This window comes from Helicoverpa armigera, chromosome 26, assembly GCF_030705265.1.
Source record: "Helicoverpa armigera isolate CAAS_96S chromosome 26, ASM3070526v1, whole genome shotgun sequence".
Classification (NCBI taxonomy): domain Eukaryota; kingdom Metazoa; phylum Arthropoda; class Insecta; order Lepidoptera; family Noctuidae; genus Helicoverpa; species Helicoverpa armigera.
The window spans coordinates 977,038-992,335 of NC_087145.1; positions in this window are offsets into that span (position 1 = coordinate 977,038).

Below are 15,298 nucleotides of genomic sequence, written 5' to 3' on the forward strand. Positions count from 1 at the left end.
TATTGGGTTGCTGGGTTAAGGAGATCAGATAGGTAGTCGCACTTTGTAAATCACTGGTACTCTGGAGCATCCGGTTAGATTGGAAGCCGACCCCAACATTGTAGTTGGGAAAAAGGCTCGGGAGATGATGATGAATAATTTGATGAAATATGTGACAATCTTTTTTCAATTTTACATGCTCTGGTACGAAATCTTAAACACATGCAGAGGTGAACAACCTATCTACCAGATAAGCTGTAAAACAATGACCCATTTATTTTATCATATTTCTTTCTTAACTCTGTTAAGCACACAACAAAGTTACTAACCTCTTCGCTTAATTAATAGTATTGTTTATTTTTTCATGTTTTTTTTAGAAAAAATAATTCCTATCTAAGTTCAGTGTGATGACAATCCGAGGTGAAATAAAAGTTGAACTTCATAATTTCTTGTTTTTGTTTTTACCTTGAAAAATAACTGTTATCGAGCGATTATTTGTGCTCTAGAATATAGGATGAGTAACTGGATTAATAATAAATCTGTTGATTATAATTTAACGGTTTCGCACGTGATTGCGGAAAGCACCTGGGTATCAAAAATATTTTTCCGTCATCTATTTGCCGAATAACGGCGTTTTTTGGTTTTGTTTTTTGAATAACTAGGTACTTATAATTCTTTATTCGACCATTTTGGGACAAAGAACTGAATAATTCAAGACTTGAAAACAGGTCATAGGCATGCATAATGCTTAGCTGTATTAAGGCTTACGTAGGTGTCCTATTCTTCTGTGGATTTCTTGACTATAACCAGAGATTACTATAATAGTCATATAACTATCTACCTTTAGGGAGCTTTTCTTTTACAAATTCCGAAGAAGTTAGGATTAACTTGTTTGATTTCCCTGTTATTTGGTAGGTACTCAAATTCAAAATCATTATTTCAAACTTTGCTGCAAAGCAGCACTTCACCTCTTCCTATGTGTTTTTGCTGGGAAGAAGTGGTGTAACAACTCCACAGCAACACATATACTTACAATTTTGCAAAACAAGGGTTTAAATAAGATATCAGTGCTAACTACCCTGTACAAAGTACATGTTGATATTATTAAAAGGAAAAACAGCATGTTTATTCATCAAAGCTTTTAATTAAAACAAAAACCGGTATGACAGAAAAATGAGTACAATTTCGGGTTATGTGTCAGATCGACAACCTTTTGATTGCTTTTAGAGATTATGAGAGTAAGAGAGCATTGTACCCGAGGCTTATAAATATTTATAAGTACCTATGTATAATAATATAATATGTTGGGTTGCTAAGAGGTCGCGTGATTTGCAACAGGCAGGCAAACATGTAAATATTCGCTGGGAATCAGCTGTGGCTTGCGTCATGCGCCATTTTTTTTTGCCCGAATATGTAAAAAAAGTCTGATGTAAGAGGAGGGCGATATTTTATAAGGCAGGAATAGTTTTTCTGGTGTTTATTTAGTGAAGTCACTACAAGCTTCTTTTATGGGCAATCCGCAAATGACCCCGCTTTAGGTGCAGCGTGAGGGAGTGTCGGACTCTTACTGACCAAAACCAATGTTCCTTCTTGAGCCCTTTATGTACCGGGGTCGCGGTAACTCTATCGACAATTCCGCAGTCTCGGCAGGCTTTGGCCGTGGTGGGCCCCACTGGGGATGTCACCAGAAGCCTACAAGTTACTTAAGAAAGCCATCCGAAAAATGCAAACACTTTTCTGTTGAATGGTACTAAATTTTTTAGATTCTTAACTAGGTATATCTTGTTTGTTTTGTTCCTTTTACTAGATAGGTACATCTTGTTACAACTAACTTACTAATAACTAATTGGAAAATACACTAATAAACAGATAAATGTTTAAGTGGGCGGGAATATGATTAACTTAATGTTAATTACTTTTAAGAAACAAATGTTGTTTGCTTAGAGTTCTTGCGTTTGTAGGTAACATAAAGATATATGTTCTTACCTACCTAATTATGATCATTTTGAAAATGTAGGTATTATTTGCAAGAGATGAAAAATAATTGGACGTATTGGAAGTAATTGGCACCAATGACAAAAAGCTCAAATTTTGATATTTACTCATAAATTAGCAGTTTGGTAATTATCATTAAAGCACCTAGGTATATGTAATTCTTTGATCACTTCATATGTGATTTAATAATTATGCTACCGATATAGTCCAAACCATATTTGTTGAAACGTAGCTCACTGTATTTATTTATAAGATCCTGGAAAACGATATGTATTTCTAAGTTCAGAAAATATTGTAAGCGTGAAAAATACAGACCACTATAGTTATAATATTTATAATATGTGTCAATTAACAATATTTATAAGATCTGCATTTCAATAAATATTTTTTACAAAAAATAAATGACTTTGATTTTGATGTGCTTTTGAACTTAGCACAAAATCGAACAGAAAATGCGTTTAGTTTAAGTTACATTTTACCTTTTTATCGAGCAAGTCCCGATCACTCGGTGACCGCATGTTAACTTGACCGCTGACTCTCAGATAAACAAAAAATGTTTTAATGAGACCCCGTTTTTATTTATTTACTTAAGATATCTTTACAACTATACAAATAAATATATTCTTAGTTGTCTGTTTGTGTTGGCAAATTAATAGCTTTTTTGACAAATGTGTTTATTTTGAATGTTTCGAGTGTATTAACCATGCTTGCTCAAGGTGAATTAGGGATTTCAGAATTCCTAACCTTTACTCAGTCATTGGTGTCCAAGATATGCTTAGATAAATATAAAATTATAAAACAGAAAGAAAAAACAAAACTTTTTGATTTTCGATCTACGATAAAATTTATTTCGAAAAGATTTTCTTTAAAGTGTTTTCCTTTAGTTGCTGAAATTCAAATAACAAATGATACTTTTATTTCATAAATTAAAATAAACGAACATCGCCGACATAAATGTCTAGTTTGTCTCATAATTGGGTGGTGGCGCCTCCGTACATAACCCATTATTTCAATTATATCGTATTTCAGTTGTAAAAATGTGGAGCTATCATGCTTTATACGAATGCTTGTAAGTAATTATACATGGCAAGTTTTATACTGAATGACTCATATTTCTCTCGCAAAGTAAGTATTTAGGTACGGTATTTATGTACACGGCTTATAGATAATTTTTAATCTTAATTGATGCAGTCTTTGCACGAGTTTAGACCAGGTTAATTGTCATTTTCTTTGGACTTTGATTTGTGAATAAAGAATTAGTCAGTTTTAAAAAATTAAGAATATTATCTAGCCTTGTAAGTCATTTTAAAGCTTTATTAGAAAACTTTGAACATACATACTTTACCTAGTCTTATTTGTCTGTTAATTTATCTATACTTAATATTATAAATACACAAACAAACAAAAAAAAAAAATTTGTTTTTTAATGGATAAACTCAAAACCAACTGGACCGATTTAAAAACATTGTTTCATTGTTATAAAGCTACACTCTTCCCGATCAATACATAAGCAATATTTTATGCCGGTAGGCACGGGTAGTAGTTCACATAGGATGCGGGTGAAACCGCGTGAAAACGGCTAATTCTAAATAGTGTCCTTCATTGAACAGTCATGGAATTTTTTCAAAATTTTGTTAACATGTTCCTATAACAGCATTTCGTATAAATTGCGTAAATTTATGCAATATTGACATTACAAAAAGTGTTCGAGGTTTGGAGATAATGTAGCAAACATAGGAGAGATAGGCCGTTTTGTCAATATTGCTTCATGAAGTCATTTATTTTATTCATATTCATTCATTTATTGTTTTCATTTGTTGGAATAGGTCATTTTTTAATCCTATTTAAAGAGTGGTATTTTGTTTTTACCTGGGATCGAAACTTAGAAAAAATTGAATGGGTAAGTAACTTTTTTTACTTTATTTAATAACAACAGATAGATTAAGATATTAAAATAAATAACATATATTAGAATACACTATTATTAAGTTGAGATATTATAAAAAGGAGAAGGAAAATATCTTGAGGAAACCTGGACTTATATAGTGGGATGATAAAAAGGCTGTAACAGTAACAGTAAGTTGAGATACATGATATGCATATATTCAAGTATGTTGGATCACGTTGTGAGGAAAGTTTTTCATACTATCTACCGTCATGACACAAGCAACATTATTTCCGTAAATTTTCATATCTTTTCGGAATGTAAAACAAAGACTAAAGTAAACAATATAAAGAACTATTTCCTTTTGCTGGAAAAAAGCGGTGAATAGTTAAACAAAGTTTAAGCGTCTGATTTATGATCAGAGTATATAGAGTATGAGATGTTTTATTTTTATTTCCCTGTACTCGGCTTTCCGCTTATTTACAAAGATTTTTTGGAGTCTACTGTATACTTAAAAGGCAAATTATTTATTTTGGTGTAGTTTTTTTTGTAAATTGGCTTATTTTCAGTCTATTTTAAATAAATGACTTTTTTGCCTTATATTATTTGATTGATATTGGTGCTTATTTTATCCAAATTAGCTAACTAACTAGCTGTGATTTTAATTACAGGTCCACTTTTTTGCCTCTATTTATTTATTTGTCGAAGACTTACAGCAGGTAATTCTCTCATCAAAACAACAGTTTTATACTACTTAAGTATGTATGTTTGTATGTCTCGCACACGCCAAGCTTATCTCATGATGTCGGCTGCGGTTATCTCTATATATTTATATTTAATTAAATCAAAACTACTGCTTACTAATTGTGCGTTACTGAAATACGTCATATTGTAAGGCTAGTTCCTTATTCCAGTTGTTTGCAATAACGACTTCTTTAAACACAGTTTTCTTCTTGTTAGCGAAAATTTAGCAAAAGAAATGTGCTTGTTTTGGTCTTTGTACGCTTTTGTACTTACATAAGTATATGCAATTTAGTTCCATATCTATATAGGTAAAATCTTTACTCATTAACTACTCTTCATTTTATAGGTACCTACTACTAAATTTAAGGAAACTAACGACGTGTTACGTTAATTTACCACAAATTTATTTATCCTCATTAGAAAAAGTAAAAGTTTTAATTTTCCTGTTTCCATTTTTTTTTAATATCCGATTCCGAGTGAACCAAATAAATTAAAATTTCACTAAATATCCGATATTTTAGGACGCAGCTTTAGTTACGTTAGTAACTATACGTTTGCTGATGTTCTTGCTTCAAAAATAAGGGTTGTCACATTTAAAACAATAATTGAGTTGGTATATTTTTCACAAAATATAAAAAATCGCAACATCCTCGTATTGCACCATAACTGTTTAAAGTTTCACCCAAAACAAACTCAATTATCACACTACATATAATATCTACCATAAAATTGAATATATATTTTAGTACAATAAAGTCTAGGTTCAAGGATATTTTCTAACGCGCTGTGTCTATATTCAAGTTGTTCATAAAGCCTAAATTTCTGTGGTTCGATGCGCACGCGCATGGGTCGTGATAGTCACGATATAGATCGTGTGGCCGTGAGAAATAGCCATGTATGATGTAGTTAGTGATTGATTCACGATAGATAAGAGTTAGGGGGCGTGGCGACACCGCCCTTATCAATTACCTATTAGTACTGTAATACTATGAATACCATTACTCTTTGAAATGAGAATTACATATTTTCATCATCATCATCATCATCTCAGCCATAGGACGTCCACTGCTGAACATAGGCCTAAATAGCCTACATACATTTAACATTTTACGTCAGCTTAATTAACAAATTATGGCCTTTTTAGAATTTGGCAAGTATTTAATACATTATATACAATATATCCTCTGCTCAAGTCAAAGTCAAAAATCATTGTCTGTTTATTAAAACTTGGCTGTAAAACAGAACTTTTTTGAACGTCAGTATCTAATTTATAAAAGACAGCCCCCAAAACGCCCGCCAAACCACGATATACTTAGGCATAGAAAGTGGTGAAGGGTGGGCTCTTTATTTTCTTATATAGGTACTTTTTTACTAAGATGATGTAACAACTTTTAGACATATTTAATTAAGCCAGCTGCTTAAAAAACCTGTTATCACCATTAAAAATACAGTCTAAAAATATTTCTGAAACGGACATTGACCCATTACCAAGAGCTTTACATTTTTTAAAGCCAGTCACTAGAAACTAATTTTGGAAAACTACTGACAGCCCTAAGAATTTGCGTTACAAATCGCTTTAAATCAATTAACGACATTAATTTCCCGTTTTTGCAAAGTAATGATTGTAAAATATTTAGTGTATGTTTATTATCTTAACCACGTGGCAGCCACGCTCCTTCAATATCATTGTTTTTTGTTTATATTAATAATTTGGCAACAGGTTATCTCTCACGACCCCAGCGATCTTCGCAAGGGAGATCCGATAAGCTTACAATTTTACGTTATATGTAAATTAAAAAAGCTTTACTTGGTCGTGGAAAAGTACTTACTTTTTTTGTAATTTTTTGGGAATTAAGTAAAAAAAATATGCACATTGAACAAGAACGTAATTTTAAGAGTATCTGCCCAAGTGCTTCGCGCTCTAGAAGACATAAAATCGGGGTTATTAATATAAACGCAAAAGTCATAGCTAATTCAACGAAAATCGAGTACAACATACGAATATAGATAACTAAAAAGCCTTGAAACTTACGTTAAAAAATACATTGTTTTTAGATTTTCTTACAACCACTAATTAATATGTGTGCTGCACCTTTGCAGAGTCCGTTAGAACGACAATTTTAAACGGTCGGAGGCATATCAGGTGCTCAACCAACGGGTTTATTTAGTTATCTCCAATTAATAGCGCAAAAAATTGAGGAAACCTCATTAATCATTAACTAGCAAAACATTAGATAAGAAAGAATATAAATTATGCAAGCATGATGATATATATGTTTGAAAATAGCTCATAACATTGCCAATATAAATAAAACCGAATTATAAATAATAGCATTGATGTGAAAAGTTTGCGAAATATTGCAACATCCTTCCTTATTTCTAGGGGAAGTAATAAAAAAACCGGTCAAGTGTGAGTCGCACGAAGGATTCCGTACCATTATCCTCGTAATATATTAATTTTACTTAATTTTTTGAGTAGGTAAGTAGCTGTCACGGTTCTTGAAATAGGTACAGCCTGGTGACGGACAGACGGACGGCGAAGTCTTAATAGTTGGGTCCCGTTTTACCCTTTAGGCACGGACTCCTAAAAAGGGGGATCCACTTCAGTGATTTGACCTCCCTTTACTTCATCAAATATCACATTATGGAATATCCGCAATGTTCGTTGGATATTATATCTAATCTTACCACGTGCTAAACTGTATCTTGACATATACCTACTGAATTACTGAAAATGCGAGGAGATCAATAGGTAATTGTCGGAATTTCCCAGATCAAATCACTTTACGTGACTCATTGACTGTATATGATATGACCGATGCATGAGATTTTGCGTTAAAAGAGTAAAAGATCAATAAAGATAATAGTCTGGAAAGCAATCATGTGATCTCCTAAATCCTGAGCGATAGCGAGGAAATTAAAAGAGCACAAGATAAAAAATCTTTGCACTCGAGTGCACCACGTAACTTTTCATCCCTCATCTAGACCCGACATCCCGGCAACTAGAATCAAACTTAGTTATAATTTTGACGTTCATAAGTGCTTGTAAAGGCCTAAATGAAATAAATGATTTGACTTTGACTTTGACTTTCATCGAGGAAATTAGATACTACTTAAACCCAAAAAAAAAAGAAAATGGCGCGCGTTTATAAATATAATCTTAAGAAAAACTATTAAAAATTAAATAAGGTTAAAAATCGATCTAAATTTTTTTTTTGTTTAATATGTATTAGTTTAAAAAGTCTTATCAAGACAGTCACAGATGGAGTATTGCACACGATGTTCTAAATTCCAATTAATCAGAGAGGATAAAAGCTCAAATATCGAAGGGAAAATACTCTTTCCAAGATGGTGGGATGAAAAATATACCAGTCGGCAAAATGCCTCTCTGTTTCAGTAGGCACCTATTCAATTAAATAGTACTTTAAACATAACGGTTTCAATAAACTTGCGTCTTGCTGAATAAACCTTTTATCTATCAAGTATTCACATTCGAAGACAAAAACAAAAGTTTACATGCTAATAAAATAAATATAAAAATAGCACCAAATATTCAGGTGACGTATGATGTAATACGTATACAAGAAATAATCAGTTCTTACTCGCTACAGAAGCGTGCCAAAGATAACGCGGTCTATTCGCAATATTGCATCACTTTGTGTATAGCATTCAGCATGGCGGAATTGTCAACGGATATTGCTAATTGTAAATATTTGGGAAACTGGAAGTAGAGTGGAAATTTTCGATTGATATCGGTTCGTGTATGATCCAATTTTTATGTAAATGTAACCAGTTTTGGTGAAAATATTATTTGATATCATGAAATCTCGGAAATAGAATCTGTGTTTTGGATTGAAAACACTTCGATATAGCTCAATACTCAATAACTTTATTGCATAGCATAATGTGTACAGGCTGGTGGGTAAAATTAAAAGAAACAATTATGGACCCTGTCGGGCACAGCAACGTTAGTTTTTAGAGGAGAGGACGAAGAGCGCTTCTTAAACATAATAATATTGAAATAAATGTAGAAAATCTTGTATTTAGATATTTAAGTAGGTATTATTTCTTTAGCTTTACTTCGATTAGCTTTTATGTGCAGGAAAAAAAAACAGCAATTTGTAGTCTAACAAGTATGGTCTGATAGTTTAAAATCAGGTTCTAACTTAGAGGTATAGTTTTCTATGTCAAACCGTTATATATCCAAAATAACGGGTTAGGATTTCGAAAATTAATAGGTAAATAAATCTCAAAAAACTAGAACTTTTGATCTAAACTGTTATCTTGCATGTTGCATATAAATAAATTACAGTTAATATTTTATTTAGCTCAAAATAAAAGTTTTATGTTTTGCACACCTATTTTCTCGTCCAACTTTTTTTTTCTATTTTTTTTTTTAATGTTTCGATAACTGTATCCACGAATTTTAAGTTTCTTTCGAATGGAAAAAGAAATACGATAAAATACTGTCCAAGTCACGTGAAATGACTGTATGTAGGTAACCGCCCGTAACCTCTACCAGATAATTTTAACTAATTAATTTCTTTATCTCACTTTTAAGTTGAAATAGTATTACAATTGTAATATTTTTATTTATCAGAATTCCGGGAGAATGAACTTCTACGATAATTTTGAAATTCCAGTTTGATAATACGGTTGTTAGATTGGAATATTTTTTTTAAATTGTTTTTTATATATGTTTGTAATGCAGTCGGAAAATTGAAGTGAAGTTTTTCTATCTTTTTAATTAGCTACTGATCATCATGTTGCTTTTAATCATGGAACAAAGAGCCGTATTAAGTAAGTTAGTAGTAATGTATAATGTACGATGATGATGATGATGGCTGTTCTCATATAAGAAGATTAGCCAACTGCGCAGGACATTATAGTGCACGAGCATTTGCGCAGACACAAGTGCACTCACTATTCCTTCACTCTCACAGCCCGATGGGACGGCAATCCGACACCACCGGATATAATATATATCGATGTTGCCAGATGCAAGATGGTCTCAAACAGACAGGAAGTAGATTTTTGTTAACTAAACCGATTACATCAGTTAATTCTCAAGAAGATTGCAACATTATAAATTATTCCCATTATTGCTCATAGATACGAAAAAACTCATAGAAACACAAAATATAGAAGCCATGCGGAGTCCACATGCCATGACACATCATACAACCAAGTTTAAACATGACTTACATTTTTAATAAAATACCTACAAAATACACAAGATGATAACTGTTATCCGCTTACAGAATTAATAATAAATAGATATATATCTTGTGTATATATATTTATTGGCGATTCGCTCACAATGTTGAGGTATATTGCCCTTAACGGAACCGGCTGAAACCGGTTACGCTATGATATATTAATAGATGTTTAATTAATGTCAATATGGCGGCGGTTTTCTTTGTTTAATTATGTAAATTGATGAGATTTTGGCATGACTGTTTAATTTACTTAAACCTATGTAAACTTAGGTGTTTATAGATTAAAATTAGAGATTAGGTTCTTAGATGAAAAAAATACTCTTTTAATAGATTTTTCTCAGCTGGCATTAAAAAGCTCAAAGTTGAAGTATTTATTAATGCAGATTTGTAAACCAGGTAGCTATAAGACGAATTTACTTATTTGGTTTGATTTGCCTAGAAACAAGAAACGATTCGTTTTACTAACGAGTGGTAGCTGGTAGATTTTTGACGTGCGTTGTATTGAACCTGTGTTAAAATCGTCTGTTGGTTTCTTGGCTCCTTTAGGTAAGAAAACAAAAAATCTAAAGTAAAAGTTAGTACCACTCTCTCCATAAGAATACTTGTCTATAGACTATTCGTGGGAAACACGATAATAATGACGTTTTCGTTCATGTAAAAATCGTCTTAAGGAAAATAAATGTTATGGACCATGTGATTAATTCGGGCATTATTTATAATGCCCGAGCATTATGAATAATGTCTAGCTTTATCGGGCCAAGTGATTAATAACTATCTTAACTTCATTATTTATCACATTGCACGGGCATTATTATATTGCTACATGATAGTTGGGCAATTTGATAATAAAGCTATATTTTATGCGGTGCGAGGGTGGCAGTTGTTTTAATAAATAAATCCTGTTACTTGCTACATATTTTATGATTATTGTTTTAAATTATATGTTTTAATGGGAAATTATAAGTCTAGCCACAAAATTATTAATTGGACAATTGTCATCTAATTTACTAACTCGGCCTCGTTTTTCTTGATGTCCTTTTTCTTGGCTCGTTTTTTTTTTATGGTAGAATTTAATTTGAATTCAAAACATTGTATTAAAAACTGAACTTAGTGACGAAAACGAATCGCTGCAAAACCGACTCCACGTAGTCTTGTCTGCCCTACCCCAAGAGTGCAATTCAAAACCGCGTAGGCACGGAGGGGCGAGGCGGCCTGCGAGCTGAGGCGCAGGTAGTTTCAGCGCTCGCCGCCGCGGCTGAGGCGCAAGCCGAAGCTGCGGTGGTGAGCGTGAAAACAATCTGCGATGATAAGCTCGCATGGGACCGCCGGAGCCCCGTAGCGCCGAAGCCGTGACAGAAGCAATGCTTGCTGCATGTTGCATGCTTACTTCTATGCTCTGTCAATTCATATGGGATGTGTTATATTTAGTTTATTTTAAGTTAAATGTCAATAACAATAAAAAAAATGAAATTAAATATGTTTGTATTATCATCCTCCGAGCCTTTTTCCCAATCATGTTGGGGTCGGCTTCCAGTCTAACCGGATTCAGCTGAGTACCAGTGCTTTACAAGAAGCGACTGCCTATCTGACCTCCTCAACCCAGTTACCCGGGCAACCCGATACCCCTTGGTTAGACTGGTGTCAGACTTACTGGCTTCTGACTACCCGTAACGACTGCCAAGGATGATCAATGACAGCCGGGACCTACAGTTTAACGTGCCATCCGAAACACAGCCAATGGTGTCTAAGATATACTTAGAAAGTACATACAAACTTAGAAAAGTTGCATTGGTACTTGCCTGACTTGGGATCGAACCCGCGCCCTCATACTTGAGAGGTTGGTCCTTTACCCACTAGGTTTGTATTACTTTGCCCAAAAGGTCACGTGCAATATTATAGTGCCCGGTCAATTTGATTGTTTGAATAATTATTATCAAATTGCACTCTCATATTGGGCATTATTCATAATGACCGGGCATTATGTATACTGCCCAATTTATCACTTGGTCCATAACATAAATACATAATAGAAGCACTAATTTCTTACTTATAAGAAGATTGGTAAATAAATTAGCACCATTTAACGCTTATATACGTAAATGACTATAAAATGGCAGTCTAAACATTATGAAAACGATTATTTGTATTATTTTTTAACGATAGTATATTTGGGATGATAAATATTTAGTTATTGGAAGCGACCTAGTTTACACTATTAAGTATGTAATAATTATAGTTCAAGTGTGATGATGATGATAATGCGCACTTTTCTAGTAAATACCTACCATTTAAAGTCTAGCGCAGAAAATCAAGTTTTTTTTTTGTGCTAGTGTCACACATTTATAGAGTAATTGTAATTAAAAACACTGTTATTTTTTTGTCTTAGTTTAGGTAAAATTTGAGGTTTTAACTCCAAACAGTAGGTATAAAATAAAATGCAAGAACTTATCAAGTTCATTCAAAATACATATTTAGGTATAACAAAGTGTAAATAACGAAAAAATATGTAAGTATTATTTACTTATTTACTAAACATACATTAAACATTATTATGCATTTTCGTATTTACTTAGGTGAAGCAGAAGGTATCTAAATATTAGTAAATGCAGTCAACGACCGACAATGTGCATTGATGAAGGGTAAAATGACTTTTCAGTAACGCTTAGGTTAAGCTAAACAGCAGTTATACGCTACTAGTTAAATAGAAATATCAGCCTTAACATAACTACGTTGGAGTATTTTTCCAGTCTAATCGGATGCAGCTGAGTAGGTACCAGTGTGCAACCTGGAGCGACTGTCTATCTGACCTCCTCAACCCGGGCAAACGATTACCCCTAGCATACCCCTAGGTAAGACTGGTTGTCAGACTTACTGGCTTCTGACTGTCAAATATGTTCAATAACAGCCAGGACCTACAGTATAACGTGCCCTTCCAAACACGATCATTGGTGTCTAGGATATACTTAGAAAGTACATATGAACTTAGAAAAGTTGCATTGGTTCTTGCCTGACCTGGTATCGAAAGCACACTCATACTCGAGACGTCGGCACTTTACCCGATAGGCTACCACGACTTATTATATTGTAGTTCCGTGGGGTTATTAAGTTACAAATATTTCTAAATAAATTATTTTAAGTGGACTATCTAGTATAGCTACCCAATAATTAGAATATTTAATGATCACACATCAAACCTAGTTTATGAAATAGTATAGTTTAGTATTTGACTTCTCTGATTAGCGCCTTTAAAATTGCCCAAAAATCATTCATTTCATTTAGGCCTTTACAAACACTGATGAACGTCAAAAATTAAATCATTTAGTCAAGTGTAATAAGCCCTTAAGTTTGATTCTAGTTGCCCATTCCACTAGTAGCTTCCTATGGAGAAGAACGAGCAAGAAACTCCATGGTTACTCTACAACGTCAAATACATATAACCTTCACATGCACATAGTGATAATACCTCTAATCAACAAACTCAAATACTTCTCAATAACCGTTTGTTTAAAACTAGGAAGTTTCAGTATTATTTGGCTTTTCATAAGTAAGTGATAACCGATATGATAAGCCGCCAGCCTATGGCAGTGGTCTACTCGAAATGGGCGTGTCAAAAGGAGGATCTTCTAGCATTCTCCACTTGGATTGGTGAAGAGAGTGTGAAGAATCTAATGCTTCGTGAAATGAGAATGTACCTAGAAACATTTTTATTCTAGTTGGTAGTACCTATCTATTAATCTAAATCTTAGTAAGTAGCCGACTAACCGACATTATCTATGTTACAAAGATATGCCTAGATAAGCAATATTCTATTCAGTTTATCTTAGTTATCGCGAAACGAGCAATTCAGTTAAAAATTAAAAATCGGCGAAATACTTAAGTATGAATAAGCAATGCATTTTTCCTCAATTGCATTTCCAGGCATTAAATTCTAGTACACTATAATATGTATTGATCTCTCTCCTCTCGCGTCGGATTGTCGTTCCATCGGGTTATGAGACTGAAGGAATGACACCAATGCACCTGTGTCTGCGCAAATGCTTGTGCACTATAATATTATTATGTCCTGCGCAGTTCGCTGATCTTCTTAGAGAACAACTATCGTGGCCGCCCACGGCAATCGGTCTGGATGGAAGCAATTATAATAAGCTTGTACCTATAAAATGATTATTCATTTTTGATGCCGGTTTCTACATTAAACATAATTTCACCCACCTACCCCTATGGATACCACGAGAGAAAATCAGATAAAAAGCTAGATTACATGGTACAAACAAGTAATTGAAATTGCTATGGACAAAGGTTGTTATTAGTCACCTAATTTCAACGAGGAATTCAGACTGATATATTATCTCCACAGTTATTTCTCCGAGTTAAAAATAAACTTCAACCCCGGATGTGCAAGTCCGGAACTAGGCATAGATAAGCATCTCTACGAATAGACGCGATAGAGTTGACCATAGAGCTCGGTTTAGGTCGCGTTCTATATTGTGTGACATCGCTTGACCCCTACAAATGGGCCCCGGTAAGAAACGAAGCGAGTTTAATTTTAATAAATAAATATTTGAGAAACACTAGGTATTTAGCTATAAAAGAAAAAGAAGAGTAAGAGAAATAAACAAATTCTTTTGAGGAACTTTTGTCTCTTGAGAGAATAAAAGATAGCTTAAAGAATGAGTTAGAATTTTTTTAAACAACAAAAAATTGAATTGAATCAATAGAAGGGTTGATAATTATCATTTCTAGACTTTAATTACTCAATGAGACACGGTCTTTTGTAAGTAACAGAATGAACACTGAATTTATTTGAGTTTCCATAGGTATATAAAGATCATTATAAATATCGAGAGTTTTGAAACTGGCAATTAATAAGCAATTAGTTTAAAAACTAGATGATGTATGTACATAGCTATTATTGCAAATCGTATTTATTAATGCATACTTAGTAAGTAGGGTACAATTGTTACAGTTCACGTAACACCGTTAGTTCAATTGCATCATTTTACGTTTGACTCGTTTGTAACCTTTAACAATGCCCGATTGTATGGATTTTTTAGGGACCTTATGATATCATAGATCCTTTTTTATCATGGCTGATGAAAACTTATAAAAATGTAAAAAAAACTAATAACAAAAAATGCATCAATAATTATCGACTATTCTTCCTTTTTTATTTAGGTAAATAAAGTTTACAAATTAAAAATATTCGCATTCTCTATTTTTAAATCCATTCATTCATTTGATGCAGTGTTTTAATCTCTGACCCAAAACCAGAGATAGGTTTTACCCGAAGAATGTTAGGTATATTATAGCAACACGTTGAGGTCATTACACTTAGCCGACTGCTACAAAATCGCTCGCGCTCGTGCCGTATACCATGCTCAATGCATCTTCAACGAGCCGAGACTTTGTCCCCAGGACATTATTAGACAGGGACGGACAGACAAACAATAAAACATCATTTAAAAGCTTCACACAG